Below are 18,230 nucleotides of genomic sequence, written 5' to 3'. Positions count from 1 at the left end.
GAGACTTGAACCCCTATCTTTCTGACTCCAAGTGCAGCACTCTGCAGACCACCACATTGCCTTTCATTTTATTGAGAAGCCTCAGTCCTCCTCCCTTTATTAGTACAGAAAAACAGAGGATCTCGGCTGAAAAGGTTCTTAAATGTAATCCCATCCAATCCCACCCTTCTCCCATTTTAAAGATAAGGAAGTTGAGGCCTCAAGAGTAGAAGTGGATGTGTATAAAATTGCTTCCATTACCTGCAAATTTTATAATTTTCTTCTGAGACAATTCTCTTTTTTAGGAAACTATTTTTAAAAGTTGTGAATCTCCTCACAAGTAATTTAAAAACATCATTTGAACAATGTTTTGCGTGTCTATTTTAATTCCATTCACTTCATTCTCATTATGTCTTGAATACTGAATACAAACATTTTCTTGGTTCTTCTGTGGTGTGTTGTAAGAAATGTGTTCCCTCACTGGCTTGTTGTCCACCTGGCTGTGTCCTAGACTGTACAGTTCCCCCTCTCCTCTCCTGTAGCTGGGTCCCTATGCTTCCTCCCCACGTTACCCTAGACTAGAGACTCTTCAGTTTGAAAGGTCTACAGTACGTGGAGCTTTTGACAAAGAAGGAAAAAAAGCATGCCATCTTGCCTTCGTTCTATATTAGACCTTTTAATTGTCCCATTAAACATGGAGAGTCTAGTTCATCTGCACTCATGTTTTACCAAATTATTAAGCATTATTGATCCAGGTTTGCAAGTTTGAAGTTATCATTGACTCTCCCTCTTCTTCACACTCCCTCCCCCCATGAGCAGTCAGCTGATAAGTATTGTGGATTCTGCGTCCATCCCTCTCGTCCATCCCCCATTCACATAATGACCCCCCCCCAGCTTGGTCCATTTAGCACCTCTTGCCTGGGCTATCGAAGACTCAGGGATGATCCTTTCCTGATGCTCTGAGCTGTTAGTGATCCCTACATAATAATTATTTTATATTTATATGTAGGGTTGGCATGGTCATAAACTTACCAGTGTAGGTTGTGGTAATGGCATCTAGTACGATATTTATACCCCCTTTCTCTCTTCCTCTGGACTGGCTTACTTACCCAACCTGTCCTTATACCGGGCATGGGACTTTCCTTAGTGTGGGGTGACCAGACATGGCTCCTACTATGACCACACAACTTATATGCTCTTTTAGGGCATTAGAAGTAGCCCTGGGATGGGGCTGGCTACAACTCACTATTGTCTATTGTAACCCCTGGGCCCCCATTGATGTGCTTTTCTCTTATACAAAATTAATCACAGTGACACCATGAACTCTGTCATTAAACATTTACTAAATGATAAGGGGCAGGTAATGATCATCATGCCATTGATTCGATAGAAGGCTTAAGGTATGAGCATGAGTTTTGCTCAATAGAAAGTAAAAGCAGGAAAAATCAAAACATCCCAGTGACACCTTGGTCACACTCTCCCACCAATGCATGCAGTGTGTCTGAGAGAGAGTGATGTGGGGGGAAAAATAGAAACCACAGTTACTTTGAAACATTTTGATGGGCTAATCCCCCACCCACCTGGTGGCCCAACATTAGAAAGTCCCCAACTCCTGTCAAAGAAGAAATCAAAGATAAACTGAGCAAAGACATTGTAAAGCAAACAGTCCCATGCATTACTTTAACAACTACTTTTTGTCCATGGATAAGAGACTGTAGTTCTGTCTAAAAGCACTTCTTTTTCAATTGTAAAAAATATTTGTTCATCTCCCCTTGTCTCTTGCCTTTGAATTGGGAAAGTTTTCTCTGCCCCTTCCTCTCTTGTGAAATGCTTTTCTCGTCTATTCTAAATTGTAGTAGAATGGTGCTGATTGGCTGTATACTCTAAAAAGGACTGAAAGGTTATTAAAAGAAAAATAAAACAAAATTGTACCCAAGGAAGTTGAAGCTCTTATTCAGGTAGACCAGTACTCTTTAGCATGTTAATAAATTCTTTTGTTTTTAGTTTAGATTCCTATCTTTGAACCACAGGACCACCCCCCCCCAAAAAAAAAAACAACCCAAGCCAAAAAACACTCATCTGAAGAAATAGATAGCTTCAAGGAGCATAATGCCTTGTACCAGAGAAGAGTATTGATTCATGGACTCAAAAAGGGAATTCCAGGCCATAAAGACCAAGTGTTGTCAGTTATTCCTTTGACATGCATATATCTTACATATGTGTCTCACTACCATTTTACTCCAAGTTTGAGCCCACTTTCCTAAGGGTCTATGTGTATTTGTTGGAGGAGAGCATGTCCTAGGGTTTGTGGGGGCAAGGGGGTTAGAATATTTTGTACCAACTCTTCTTACTATACCACCTTAGCAAATACATTTGTTAAAAGCTAACTGAGTCAACTGGCTAATTGTTCATTAGAAGTGATACTTGTAGGGGACCATAAATGACAGTACTAGAAAACCAGGCTTTTAGGGATATTCCAGAACCCTGAGGGTAGTAGCAGTCACCTTCGGATTTTCCCCTGTGAGGAGGGGGAGTTGGAAAGAGTAGGCCCAGAGGTGGTGCTAGATTTATCAAATTTGTACTTAACTCATATAATTTGTATTTACTTATCTATATACATTTTCTTTCTTCATAGTAAATGTGAGCTTTCTGAGGGCAGGGGCTATTTTTGTCTTTGCATCCCTAGATCTAACACAAAGTCTTATATTCATTAGGTACTTAATAAATGCTTATTGGATAACTGGAAAATCTTTAAAAAGTTTTCTGTACTGAATATAAGCTTATTACATTTTCAAGACCTCCTCCTCCACCATCACAATGAAATACAACCCTCATTTTATCGTGGAAGTCAGTGGAAAAATAGGATACCTTTTACAGAAATTTGCTTTATAGGCAACTTCCTTGAAGCGTGAAGGATACCTGTACAAATATAGAAAGCTATCTTTTTTTGTAGTTTGCATTTCAAGACCCCCTTCCGAGAAGACTTTGATAAACCCTTTGACTAAAGAGAATTTGTTGTTGGTAGGAGCATTTTTGTGCTTGAATCAGGGCTCAGGTTTCCAGGATCATGTTAGATGCTGAAAGCCTTCTTTCTCTGCTGTATATTTGCCTTCCTCTGCTAGTTCTTGCTCTCTGTTTCTGAAGCCCTTGGGCAGCTTTCATTGGACTCCATGGGAGACTAAACACACCTAGTCTCACTCCACAGCTCCTGACACTTTGACTTTCTTTTCCCATTCCCATATTCCTTACCTAGTAGAAAGAATAGAATTCAACAGAACTAGAGTTTATGTACATATCACACGATAAATTTGTCCTCATTTGACCCTCCATGAACACAAAGCAATGTTCTACCCCTTCCATTCACAGAATCTCAGAATTTGAAGGGAGCTCAGAGGTCAGTTAGTACAATGGATATCTGACCAAGAATCCCTTCTACTCCCCATCAACTGGCCTTTCTTTCACCTGAATATCTCCAGTGGGGGGTGGGGGTGGGAAGAGGCACTCTTTTCGGAGACAGCTCATTCCATTTTTGGACAGCAAAAACTATTGGAATTTTTCTTTATACCAAACCAATATCTCTGCAACACCCACCCATTACTCCTAATTATGCCTTATGGTACCAAGTAGATCAAGCCCAATCCCTCTTCATCTTTCAAATAATTAGAGATTGCAGTCATATAAGTCTTCTCTTTTTCAAGTTAAATGTTCCCAGCTTCTTCAACTATATTCATAAGGCATGTTACCTTCTCTCATAGTCTTGGTTGCTCCATCTAGACTTCTACCTCTTCTAAGTCCTTCCTAAAATGTGACATGCAGAACTGAGCATGATGATCCATATGTGGTCCTGTCAGGGCAGAATACAGTTCAACTGTCACTCCCCTCATTCTGGGCATTAGGTCTCCCAATTCAACTTAGGAGAGAATTCGCTTTTTTGGACCACCATGGCCCACTCATGGTTCATATTGAATTTTCAGTCCAATAAAACAAACCTTTGGCTATTATGTCTCCTTCATCTTATACTTGTGAAGTTGCTTTTTGGTACTGGGACACAGAAAAATCGATCCCACAAATTCTATCACATGTATTAAAAAAAATCTTGTCAAAGAATTTTGTCATTGGAACTCTTGTCCACCTTGTTCTCTGTCTATCTGGCAGCTGTTTCTGGGAGTCCAGATGGTGATCCTCGTAGTTCATCTATGATCTTGACATTGGAATCAATTGGACATTGGATGTCTGCCTCATTTTTTATTGGCGTTGTAAATTGCCTGTGTGACATCAGTTAAATCCATTTGGTGTCTGGTCACCTAAGGAGACTGTGAATTATATAAATGCAAATCTTGTTGCTGTAGCCAGGGTAATGAAAGACAAGCTGAGGATCTGGACCCTTTGACTTTTAGAAGTTAGTGAGTTCTGTGCGGACACAAGGGAAGTCATTACTAAGTCCTTTCTCTAGGTTGCATTTAATTGAGGTTTGACTAATACAAGGATTGGATTTTTCTCTTGAGGCCCAGGGAGCACAAGTAGGACCAATATGTAGAAGGCATGGGGAAGAAGATTTGGGCTCACTACAAGGACAGGCCTCCTAATAGAGTTGTCTAATAGTGGAACAGGCTGCCTGAAGAGTTAACTCCCTCTCACAGGAGGTTGCCAAACAGAGGCTTTGTGATTTCAGGATCCAGAAAAGTCTTCCAACTTTAGATACAGGTTGTCCCCTGAAAGCCCTTCTTCCTCTGGGATTCTATGACTCTAAGATTTCATCTCTCTGTATCAGTCTCCTCGTCTAACAAGTGAGAGAGTTATATTAAAGATTTTCTAAACTTTCCTTCAGCTCTACGAGTCTAAGGAGCTAGAATATGTCATTTGGAGGTAGGGGAAGCATGACAGAGAATCCCATCTCATTGAATGGGGCTGGTCAGTTTACCGAAGCTTGACCAGAGGCTGTCAAGGCCCTCTCTTTGCTTAGGAGTGCAGCGAAAGAGTGGTAGGCAATTAAAATTGAAGCTGACATTTCAGGTGGCAGGCTTTTGCATTCATTATCAGAGCTCCTGATTAATAACGTCTACTCAGATGACTTTCCGCATTTCCCTTCTGCTGCACTCCCCCAACTTTTAAGGTTGACATTGGGCAATGTCTGGCCCACTTCCTCTTGGCATTGTAAATTGCCTCTATGACATCAGTCACTGACTTATTTCCTGGCTTATTTCTTCATTTGGCACTTCTCTCTTAAGGAGACTGTGGAACGTGTCAACAGAGATCTTGTTGAAGTGGCTGGAGTAAATAAGGACAAGGTCACTCTTTTCTTCCATCACACGCAGCTGGGACTTATTAGGCTATGGCATGACCAGTTCTCCAAGGGAGGTGGTGAACAGTTCTGACAATACACTCCTTAGAGTCAAAAAAGGGGAGATGCTGGAAGAAAGCCACTGGGCAGAAAGGCAAGCCAAAGTCCCAGATAGGCAATATTGTGCTACCTCCTCAAAACTTCCTGGGATCCTTGGTCATGGGCAGAACATCCAGAAGACAGACAATCAGCATAGAATCACAGAATCATAGAATGTCAAACCTGGAACGGACCATCAAGGATATCTGATGGAAATGCTTAATCTTACAGATGAGGACAGTCCATTCCCTAAAGTGATACTGAAATAGTATTTAGAGCACAGTGTACCCTCTTAGATAATGTTGGAGTATCGTAGGGTCATAGAATCCTAGACCTGGAAGGAGCCTTAGATGTTATTCAGAAGAATATAAGCTCCTTGGGGACAGAGACTGCCTCATGTTTGTCTTTGTAGCCCAGTGCCTGGCACACAGTAAGCATTTGATAAATGTGTATTGATTGATCGATATGGTCTAGCCCCCTGCCTACTGCACGAAGCCCCTTTACAACATCCCTGACAAGTGACCAAGTTACCTTCTGCTTGAACACCTCCGGTAATGGGGAAAATAATTTCCTGTTCCTCTCCTCTCTTGCCCTTCCCCATCCCCAACCACTGTCACTGCTTTCTGGTCATGATGGATTTTTCAGGCCTCATTTAGTGACATAACCATCCCAGTAAAACATACAAATGGCCCAGCCGTGGAGTCTAACGTGCAGTAAACGGTTTTTCACCTCATATCATTTTTTATGGGAAGAAATTGGCTTGGTGCTTCCCCCTTCAGCCCCCCTCTCCTCAGGCCTCCCCCTTCACAGGTGGACTCTGGAAGGGGGAGTGAATTGGCTCTACTCCTTCATCTGGCCGCCTGTCAGCTCTCTTCCAAGCACCGCTCACTCACCATGGGGTGGGGGTGGGGGGAGGGCGGTTCAGCTTTGATTAACTGTCCCGTGTGATATTAATTTCCGACGTGAGGCTCGTGCTGTTGTCTCGACTGGAGAGAGAAGGAGGAGGGGAAGAGTGAGACTGCAGGATTCCTGATTAGATTTAGTTATTTATTTATTTGTCTATTTGTTTTCAGAACTGGCTTCCTTGGCAGCAGTAACCCTTTCTCTTCTGCATTAATGCTGCCCGTTCCTTCAAAAGGGGCTTCAGAATTAGAATTCTGTCTGGCCTCGTAGAGCATAACTGTGCAGGTGGGATCAATGGGTAAAAGGTAAAGGAAAGCGTATTTTTAGATCAGTGTCAGGAAGAACATCCATGACAGCTGTTCAACAATGGAATAAGCTGTGTCTGAAAATCAGAGGATAATGACTTTGATGTCAGAAGGTACTTTAGAGGTCTTTGAGACCACAAATGACCGAGGCAACATGGCAAGGTGGAGAAACATTGTCTCTGGAGTTAGATGACCTGGGATAACATCTGATCTCTGATGCGTACTACCCTGACGACATTGGATAGGTCATTGAACCTCCATGGGCCTCCCTTTCTGCATGTCTAAAATGAGACAGATTAGATGGTCTCTGAGGGGCCACCCAGCTCTGGGTCTACCACCCTGCAATTCTGTTATAGGTGCTCCAAAGGAGGAAGAATATTCATGTGTATGGGATGTTGTTGTAGAGGAGATTCATGCTTTAGGTGTGGATTAGAACAAATAACCTGTTGTCCTTTGCTATGAGGCTGTGAAGACACTCAGGTATGCTGGCATCTTGACATCCCTATCTTTGCCTCTTCCTAACTGTCACCTGGCTATGTCTTCATTTCCCACTCTGTAAAATGGGGACAATTTAACTGGTAAGGAGGATGAGGAAAGTCAGATCAGGATGACTAGATACTAAGAAGGCCATCACTTCCAAATTGTCCAAACCCTTCCTGGTATGCCAGTGTGCCCTCTCCCCTCCCTCTCCTAAGCTTATTGTTATTCAGCTTCTCTGGGGAAAAAGCAGTCTAATTTCACTGACTCTGTTTCCTTGCCTCCCCCTCACTCCTGAACCTCCTGCAATCTGGCTTCTGTTCCCACAACTGTTTTGAAACTGCTCTCTCCACAGTTACTAATGACCACCATGTTGCTAGATCCAATGCCCTTTTTCTGTCCTCATCCTTGGTTTCCATGACATTGTGCTCTCAGTGTTCTCCTTGTTCCTTTGCTAGATTACCATCTTACTCCTGATAAATGTAGGGGCTCCCCAAGGCTGTTTCCTTATATTTCCTTCAATTCTCTTTCCATACTGCTCCAACCTTTCCCCAGAGCTCTAGGCTTATATTTCCAAAAGTTTACCAGCTAACTCCACCCGGATGTTTGACTATGCAAATTCAATAGCCTACATTAGAGCTCATCAACTTGCCTCCAAACCTAGTTATCCTCAAAACTTCTTAATTTCTATCAATGGCATTACCGTCTTGCCAGCCATTTGGACTCTGAATCATTTACCACCATTTAAAGATGATCATTATGACAAAATTTGGCCCCAGGGAAGAAATGAGATAATAAACCTCCTTTCTTTTGTTCCGGAAGCGAGAGTCTATGGCTGTTCAACACTGGATATACTCTCAGACTTGGTTTTTTGTGTTGCTTAGGTTTGCCTAACTTAATTTTTTTTTAAAAAAAGAATTCTTTGTTAAAAGAGATGCCTTGCTAATTAGGGGAGAGGGTAGGGACATATTCAGAAATAAAGATGATATAAAAACAAAAGATAGAAATAAAAATAAAAAATTAAAGAAAATGAAGATGATCATTGCCACAGATAGTAACTGAAGTGACAGATGAAGTGAATTTAGAGTGTGGCTAGTCTTAAAAAAAACTTCACAAAAATAGTCATGTGTGGGAAGATATCTGAGTATAGCAAACTGAGAAAACTGTTGAACTTGCATTCCTGTTATGTATTTCAGGGTCAAACCCTGTAGACTGACCATCAACTGTAGTTCTTTGTTTACTCCCTTGGACTCTGTTTTTGATCCAGATACTCATTTTCATGAGTTCAAATGTGGCCTCAGACACTAACTGTGTGATCCTGGGCAAGTCACTTAGACCTGTTTGCCTCAGTTTCCTCATCTGTAAAATGAGCTGGAGAAGAAATGTCAGGCCGCTTCAGCGTCTTTACCAAGAAAACCCCAAATGAAAGTCCCAGGAGCTCCAGGCCACAGGGCTGGCACAGCCCAATGGGTGACTCAGCTTTTCTTCTTTCAGTTGGTCATGTTCAAACACATCAGGGGGCAGCTACACTGGAGAGCTAAGTCCCAACTTGTCTCCTGTTGCAGGTATTTAAACCTGAGGGTTGTCACCTACCTGCTTTTTAGGAGCTGTGCCTCCCCCCTCCCCCGCCCCTGGCAGATTTAAGAGAGCTCTTCCCACCCTTATCCAGGCAAATGTACAATACTAAAATATGTTCTGATACAGATGGTACCTTAAGCACCTCACAAACTCCAGGTTTGGGACCAGAGGCTCTAGTTAGACCAAAACTATTGCTCTTGAAGTTGTAATGAAGGAGGTTTTATTCTGTCTTGGCCAGTATATTATGTCAAAACAACTATATGATAAAAAACAACAGCACACTGTCTATTGTTCAGATGACCTTCTTAGAGATCTATTTGGGCTCCCAAGCATCTCAGTGAAAGAGCATAGGAGATTATACGCAGTGATTTTCAGAAACTTGATAGCAGTCAATCAACAAGAATTTGCTGTTCCAAATACATCTACAAATGAAACCAGGTGTCAGCTTGAAACTGGAAGTGGTCAAAAGGAGTCTATGCAAGAATTGCAGGAAGAGAAACCATCATCAAATTTGATTCTAGACCTAGATGGCTTCTGAGGTTCCATCCAGCTCTGGGTCTATGATCCTGCAATTCTGTTATAGGTGCTCAAAAGGAGGGCAAATTTCCATGTATATGAAATGTTGTCATAGAGGAGATTCATGCTTTGGGTATGGATTAGTATAAATAACCTATCGTCCTCAGCTAGAAGGAGAACACAGAGTGAAACAGAAGAAAATGTGGATGAGTTGCCTGGTGAAAGACAGAAAACAGCATAAGTCAGATAGTATTTCCCTTACATTTGATAAAAGCTGTTCCCTATGTGTCATAAGTGAGACATGCTATGAACAAAGCAATAGCAGTGACTCAATGGAAATCCCTTCAAGTCTGGATATTGATACTGGTGTATTAAGTGAAAATTCAGATGATTCAGTTTCAGTCCAATTCAGTGTTGAGTTTGAAGTTGAGTCTATTGATTCAGAAGATTATAGTCACAATGAAGAAGGACAAGAACTCACAGATCAAGATGATGAGATGTACCAGATAACCATATAGCAGGCAGAGGAGAGTGTCACTAGCTCATTTGATGAAGACCCGGAAATATCCTTAGCTGACTATTGGAAGTGTACTTCTCATGGTAAAATGAACCCTCCACTTCTATCATATTGCTACAGATGCTGGGCTTTGCGAGAGCATTGGCTTCCTGAGGAGAAAGGATACAGGGAAACTAGAAAGCCCCACACAAGAGGAGAAAGAGGGCTTTGATGTTCCAGATTTAAGAAAAATAAAATGAATGACTCTCAAGAGTCATATGTTGAGGAAAGTGATGAAAAAATAGTACAGACATCAGATTCCAAGAAAACGAGGTTCATTCCTTGTCATTGACATCTAAAAGTATTGTCTGTAGCAGTCAGGAAGATGTTGGAGAATTTTAGATAGAAGTGCAAGACAAAGAAAAAAAAAGTATGGAATCTATTCTTCCCCCTAGCACAGCAGAGCCCTGTGTCATCTGTCAGAGCTGACCTAAAATTGATTGCATTGTACATGGAAGGACAGGACATATTATGGCATGGTTTACATGGGCTTAGAAGCTGAAAAAGAGAAATAAGCCTTGTCCAGTGTACAGGCAGCCAATTCAAATGATTGTTAATTTACTTTCTTGAAAAGTGATGTACTAAAAGTGGAACCATGGAACCCTATGTATGAAATGCTTAAGAATGTTCACACATGGCTTGTGAAATTTATTTAAAATTTTATTTTTGTACCTTTTCTCCTGAGAAAATGAATATTTTAATCCATTTTCATTATCTCTAGTGCAATTTGCTTTTTGGAAAGAATTTTTTTATTCTCTCCCTTTAGGAAAAAATATTTTTGTTGCTCTGTTTTTTTCCCATTGTTTTTTATTAGTTTTCATTTGTAAATTAAAGAGGCCACAGGGTACAGTGGATAGAGTACTAGTCTGGAAAGATCTAGGACATATAAAACTTATTTGACTCAGGATGAACCATTCAACCTCTTTGTGCCTCAGTCAATTCCTAAGACTTATCTGCTAAGGCAGATAATTTGGGAGTAAGTCATATACACTTATATTGGGTATGTTGAAACTATGGATCCTTTACTATTTGCATCTATTAAGAATTATTAGCTATTTTGAAGACTGACCATTTTTTTGGAAAAATTTGTGTAAATAGTAGATTTAATCAATATTATTTGTTTAATACTGTTGATAAAAGGTGGAAATGATTCATGAAAATGCTTGGTTTTGAGTTGCAAAGAAGATATTCTTCAGGTTTCTGATTCTTTGAAGCTTTATCTGTTCTTAGTTTCAAAGAATCCTAGAAAATACCTGGTAGGAAAAACCTGATATTTTTCGTTTGTTACTTAGAGATCCTTTGCTATTGTGTATTGCATACACATTGTAATTAATTCTCTGTACATTCCTTTGTCACCAGGACCACATCAGGCAGGTCTTTTTAAGGGCATTTACCCTTTGCCTGAATATTAGCTTACCCCAGACCCTTTTTACACTCAAAGTTAGGATTTAAATTGGGAAATGTCTGTTTTTATCAAGTTGAAAGTAATTTAGATGTGACTCAATATATGATCTTGGTCTGGATACATGTCCCCAGGTAAGTGTCTAGGTTTTAACATAATCAGGACCAGTTTTAAAAAATGTTAACAAGGTCAGAAACTACACAAATGAGAGCATATTCTTATAGAATCTCTTATTTTTTCAGGCTGCCAATAAAATATTTACTAGATTAATGTTATAGTTAAACCATTTGCCATATGCTTGGTTTTAATGTTTTAAAAGTTGGGGACATCAGCCATGATTATTTAAAACAGATATTAACATGAATGCCTCCTTTTCCATGCAAATGAAGGTGTGCTTTGATCCACTTTTAAGATTTTGGATAGGGGCACCTCCAAAGGAAATACATCATGATTTGTTTTGGGGGGGAATCTCTTCTTCCTTAATTTGCCTTCCTAATTATTGTTGATTACTCAGTGACTTCCCTGAGCCATAGACTAATTTGCTGAATGGAAAGCTAGTTTAGGTTTGAAAATTTGTCGCAAAAATTCATGTGGCTAATTGAAAGTTGATTATAAATGTGCTTGTGGAAATTAATAAAGGAAATAAAATATATTTTTTAAAAAATGAGGCCATGAAGAATTGGACACAACTCAAACAACTGAATGCATAGAATCTCAGAATTGTAAGAAGCTTTTTAAAAAATGTGCTTCAGCTCCAGATATCGCTTCCTGAGTCTGGCTCCTCAGTGAAATAACATGTATCAGAAATGGACTGGCTTTTCACAGTATACTCCTTCCCTCAACAACTCAGGACCTTCTCTGGCCACAGCTTTCCCTTATTTTAATCTAGCTGCACCAAGGGTTCTTTCTTACCTCTTATTGCAGGCCCTGTCCATGGTCCTTCCCAGGGATGGGTGATTGATAGAAGGACAGTACAGAAACCTTAAGAGTCATCTTTGACTTTTCCCTTACCCTCACCCTCCATATCCAATCTGCTGCCAAATCCTCTTGGTTCCACCTCTGCCATAACTCTTATGTCTAGGATATATGGCACAGTGGATAAAACAATGCCCTTGATATTAGGAAAAACTGAGTCCAAATTCCGTATCAGATATTGACTAGCTGTGTGAACCCAGGCAAATCACTTAATTTCTCTCTGCTTTCATTTCCTCACCTGCAAATGAGACTATCCTAGATGGCTTTCAAGGCCCCTTTCTGGGTTCTGAATCTATGATCCTATGATCAGTCTCCCCTTCTCTACTTCCACTGAAACCTCTTAATTCAGGCCCTTTTCTCTTCTTATTTAGATTCTTGTTATAACATCATAGATGTTTTTCCTTCAACTTCTCAGTTCTTCAATCTGGTCTTCATACAACTGCCCAAATAATCATACTAATGTACTGATCATTATTTATTTAAAAATCTTTAGCAGTCCCTGAGTATTTGCAAAATCGAATCTGAACTCCTGATCCTCATATTTAAGGCCCTCCAGGATGTGATTTCTCTCTACTTTTGCAGCCTTATGTAATACTACTGCTTTTCTCACATTCTATATGGCAAACTGGACTTCCCCTGGATACTTATTCTTGTCATTCTGTGCCTTTGCTAATATTGCTACCTAGAGCTTCCTGTTCAGTTTTCTCCCTTCCCTCAAGTTCCTGTTGAAGTTCTCCCTCTTTCTTGAAGCTTACCCTCACCCACCCCCAAGCTGAGAATCACCTTCCTCCCTCTCTCGGCCCCCTCCCTCCCTCATTCCCCCCCTCTCTCCCCCTTCGCCCTCTCTCTCCCCCTCTTTGTTATGATTCTTTTCCTGAATCTCTCCATTGCACTCACCCCATATCATAGCTATTTGTGTACATCTTCACATCCCCTATTAGATTATAAGTTCCTTGAGAGCAGGGACTTTGTCCTAGTTCCCTTTGTATCCTTATTGTTTTGCGCATATATTAGACAATTAGAAAATGCTTGTTGGATTATTGCATTTATTTTCCGCTCCTTACTTTGTGTGATGCTGGGGAAATCAGGTAGGTAACATTTCTGGACTGCCCACTTCCTGAAACTCTTTCATCACTGGCCTCAATGACCCTGGACTGTTCTTGGTTCTCCTCCTACCTCTCTGACTGCTTCTTCTCAGCTTCCTTAGCTAAATACTCATCCTCTTCATTTTCCTCCTTCTTCAGCTGTGGATGTTCCCAAAGCTCTGACTTTGGGCTTCTCACTTTTCTCCCTGTACTTTCACTATGAGCATTTTAAATAGAGAATGATTTGAGGGGATGGGATTCTGTTATTAGCCCAAAGAGTCTAAGTGTGGCTGGTATTATTAAGGAGGTTGATATTAGCTGAATTTCCCCATTTGCAAAATGATATAGTCAGGCTAGATGACCTCTGAGGTCCCTTCTTGCCCTAGAACTACTCTACAATTCTACTCTAGGTTCTTAAATAGAGACTGAACCTTCTTGTTCCCTTGGGCAGCTGTGTCTTATTTCTTATTTCTTCTTACTTCCTCCATCTAGCAGGGTGGAAGAGAGATTCTTCCATTCCAGCTGCTCCCTGCACAAATCATGTGCCATGGTAGAAGGGGGTGGGGTAGAATTGGTGCTGAAGGACAGGGGAAAGTGTGAGCTGCTGCTGTGGACAGCTCTAACCTCGCTTCTGGTCTTTAGTTTGGTATCTCCATAATGCAGCTGGCCTGCCTCATCTCTACTGGCAGGTCCTATCAATAACTCAAACTAAACATGGCCAAAACCAAGCTCAATATCAATCCCTCCAAACACTTCCCTTGTGCCCCCTCCCCTAGAAAACATAACTTCTGTTTTTCCAAATTTTTCTATTTCTATTGAGTACTGCCATCGTCTTGGTTAAGCAGGTGCATAACCCAAGCTATCCTTGACTCTTCCCTCTCCCTCATTCCCTATATCCGGTCAGTTGCCAAGCATTACCACTCTACCTTCACAATATCTCTGGCATTTGTCCCTTTTTCTCTCCTCATGCTCCTATTAGACTGGCTTAGGTCCATAGAACCTTTTTCCTGGACTATTGTAATAACTTTTAAATCATTCTTCAAGCTTCCAGTTACTCCTCTCTGTAATCCCTCTTCCATACAATTGCCAATATAATCTTTCTAATGAACAAGCCTGACCACATCACTTCTTTGCTCAAGGATTTAGTAGTTTCCTATTGTCTTTATAATCAAATAAAAACTCATCGGTTTGAATTTGAGAACCTTAACAGTCTGGTTCCAGCCTACCTTTCCAATCTCATATTATATTATTCCCCTTTATATGCCCTATATTTCAGCCAGGCTGGAAGTAGCTATTACCTCTATCCCATATTTTCTCTTTTGCCTCTGTTGATTTGTTTTTCCCTGGAATGCGTTCCATCCCGGTTTAGGCTTCTCAGAATCTTTGTCTTTCTTCAAGGTTTAGTTCAGGTGCTATTTCTTCTCCAAAGCCTTCCCATTTCTTCCTCTTTCTCCTCATTCCTAGTTATTAATGGTTTTTTTCACTCCTCAAAACTACCTTGAATTGACATATCTCTGTTGTAGTTTCCTAGTAGAATTTAAGCTTGAGAGTAATCAATGAATCAAGAAGCATTTATTAAGCTCTTACTATACTCCAGGCACTATGCTAAGACATCAAAGAATCAAAGACAGAAGCAATTCAATTTCTTCCCTCAAGGAGTTTACATCCTAATGAAGGAGACAACATTTACCTAGATAGGTACATCCAAGATATATGTAAGATGTATTGCTCCAGCACCTTGCACAGTGCTTTGCACCTAATTGAACCTTAATGTTTGTCGAATTGAAATATAATCAGGAGTTGTCTACAGGCTGGATCAGAAGGTGGCTGAGCAGGAAGGGCCTTGCAGTATGTAGTGAACATGGGTTTCTTGAGGCAGAGCCAAAGTTCCTGCTCTCCGGGTTCTCCAGTAAAGTTCAGCAGGCCTAGAAATAAGAGTGCCAAGAAGGAAGAGTGGAATTTATTTACCACTGGGAACTGATAAGAATACAATGGAAGAACACAGGAAAAAGGATCCTGAGGCCTTAGTGAGAGCATCCATTGAAACACAGAGTATAAATATGGGATCTGAAGAAGGGAAAGACATTGAACTCAAAAGTAAACAGTCCTCCAAACAGTTTGTATTAGGAAAAGTTAAGGTGAGCAGCAGCTGGCATTGGGGAGAGAGACCTGGGTTCAAATCCTGCCTCCAACACACACTGGTATCTGGGCAAGTCAACAAACCTCTCAGAGCCTCAGGAAATTCTCCAAGATTATGTTACAAAGCAGATGCTGTTATGCATTTTTAGATGGAGTCTCTTACTGGGAGTTTTTTATACCAGTGAAATTACAGGTCTTGTCCAGTGTTTTTTGTATTTTTCTTTTCACTCACCTCCCCTAGCCCAGCCAAGAGGCTCCATCTTCCTTCCTCCAGTCCAGCAGCTGCCTTTCCCTGAGACCTGGCCTCCACCCTTCCTCTCACCACAGGCAAAGGAGTCAACAGGCAGATGAGCTACAAAGAGGGGTATGACTAAGCCCGGGATTTAGGAGACAAAAAGCATGGCAGTGAAAACAAATCTATTTAGGAGCCTCCAGCAGATTTCAGACACCTTGATTAATCATAACTTGCTACACATTATTTCCCTATAAACAAACTACAACGTTACTCATATAAACAGCTTTATCTTGACAGCTGCAAAATGTCAGGATTTAATGTAGAAGGAGCAGAGATACACCATATGTTAGCACTCCAGGCCTGGAACAAGCTCGTTCACAGCACATCGCTTACCGAAGAGGTGATTATCAAAAAGAGGGGCTTGGTCCTGGCCTTGTTTTAATTGCCTGCATCCTCTCCAAATTCCCTTTTCTCCTTTGCCTTGGGTTATAATGACTCAGATGCAATCGGGGGACTGCTCACAGGATTGTATAGTAAATGAGCAAATTCCAAGCCAAAGAGTGAGGATGTGTTTTCCTTAAATTAAGACTCCAAGGTGTATTCTTAAAGGAACACTCCTATGCAGAAACCTTCCCATTCAGGAGAAAAAAAAAAAAGCTCAATTCAACATAGTCATTGAATTCTTGATGTCCTGTTGAGAAGGATTTCTTCCATCTTTGTTACATAAAAGACACTAGATAAGTGGAATGAGCTCATCAAATAAACAATTAAGAAACCAACTAATTGCAAGAAGAGACGGTACATGGTCTATCACTTTTAGTATGGGCACCAGTGTTTAATAAGGGGCTACTCACCTGAGGACAGTTTTATTCTGATGAGATGGAAGAAGTGTGTTTGTCTTCTTATAGATTATATTCTGTACTGGTAGAGATCATGGGGTGGGGGCATTTTTTTTTCAGCATTGACACAATATTTGTCTATTCTAACTTATTTTAAGTAGTTTTATTAAATATCTCATCAGAAAAAAACTCTACCTGTCATTATTTCCACTTACAATACGTGACTTTAAGAGATGCACTGCTAGCACCTTTAGCTCAGGTTCAAAAGTTCCACACTCAAAAGGCTGCTAAAATCCTTTTAGGCATTTGACTTGCAATGAGGCTGAGCTGCCACCAGGTGGTGGTACTGATTCAGTCATGTGGTGTAGAGTTCAAATGACAGATACATGCCTAAATAGGGATCTGATCGGAACCATGAATTTTCCATTAACCATCCTTTTGTAAACAAAAAATATAACATGTTATTAAAATTGATAATATGGTCCCTTTAAACAAAGAGAGCAGACAGTATATTTAAAAGATAATATACATTGTCCCTATGGTGAACTTACATGAAGATGTGAACAAGAGGTACTTAGAGTGGGTAGGCATGGATGGATTATTATCTGTATTATTGGAAGGAATATCCGCACCAATGAAATCACAGATCCGCTTGATTATCGAGTATCTGAGTATACAGAGCAAACACAGGTACGACTAGGTACCTTACCCATTAATTCTGATTTCTTATGCTTCTTAGACCTTTTCCTCTTGCCAGTGCTTTGTTTTGGGCCCTATTCTCTTCTCCCTCTGTATTCTCTCACTTGGTAATCATCAGCTCCCATGGATTTGATTACCATCTCTAAGCTGATGATTCATGCCTCCATCTCTATCTCTTATCTCTCTCCTGAGCTCCACTCCCACATTACCAACTGTCTATTTAACGTTTTGAACTGGATGTCCTCTAGGCACCACTCAACATGCCCAAAGCATTGTCTTAGCCACCCCCTCAAATCCATCCTTTTTCAAACTTCACTATAACTATTGAGGGCACCACTGTCCTTTTATCTCAGTTTGTTATCTCAGTTTGCAACCTTGGTGTCATGCTTGACTCCTTACTCACCCTACATTTACAATCACTGGTGATATCTTGTCATTTCTCCCTCTATAGTGTCTCTTTTATAGGTCCCTTTCGCTCTACTCACAAATCTACCATTTCAGTTTAGGCCCTCATCACCTGAACCACTTCAATAGCCTTACAATTGTTATTCCTGTCTTCTCTCTTTACTCTAATCTTTCCTTCACACATCTACCTGAGTGACTTTCTGATACAATAGGTTTGACCATATCTTCCTCCCCACCCCAACCAGCTGAAAAACTCCAGTGGCTGTTTATAACTAACTTCTAGGATCAGATACAAACTCCTTTGTTTGCCATTTAAAGACCTTTACAGTCTGCCCCCTTTCTACTTTCCAGTCTTCTTCCACGTTGATCCCCTCTGTATACTTTAAAGGGCAGCCACATTGGCCTACTTACTGTACCTCACACATACAACACTTCATCTCCCATCACTATGTCTCTGTGAAAATTGTCTCCTATGAAGTATTCTGCCTTCTCATTTCCACCTTTACAAATTACTGGCTTCCTTAAACACTCAGTGGAAAGAACACCTTCTGTAGGAGGCATTCTTTCCTCCTCTAGCTGCCAGAGTCTTCTCCTCTCAGCTGTATGCCTCTATATGTATCTTGTATGGACTCATTTATATTCATCTCTTCTTCCCCTGTAAAACATAAGCCCTTTGAGAGCAAAGACTGTTTCTGCTTTTTCTTTGTATTACCAGTGCTTAGCATAGTGCCGGGAGCATTGTAAGCAATGTTAGTTA

At 40.7% G+C, this 18,230-nt stretch overlaps 1 pseudogene; it reads left to right on the top strand.

The window, feature by feature from the left end:
* Nucleotides 1-9,470: 9,470 nt before the first annotated feature.
* Nucleotides 9,471-10,264, top strand: LOC118851040 (annotated as a pseudogene).
* Nucleotides 10,265-18,230: the final 7,966 nt, after the last annotated feature.

This window comes from Trichosurus vulpecula, chromosome 5, assembly GCF_011100635.1.
Source record: "Trichosurus vulpecula isolate mTriVul1 chromosome 5, mTriVul1.pri, whole genome shotgun sequence".
Taxonomy (NCBI): Eukaryota; Metazoa; Chordata; class Mammalia; order Diprotodontia; family Phalangeridae; genus Trichosurus; species Trichosurus vulpecula.
The sequence above is the reverse complement of the archived record's forward strand: the minus strand, read 5'-3'. Positions and strand labels throughout refer to the sequence as shown.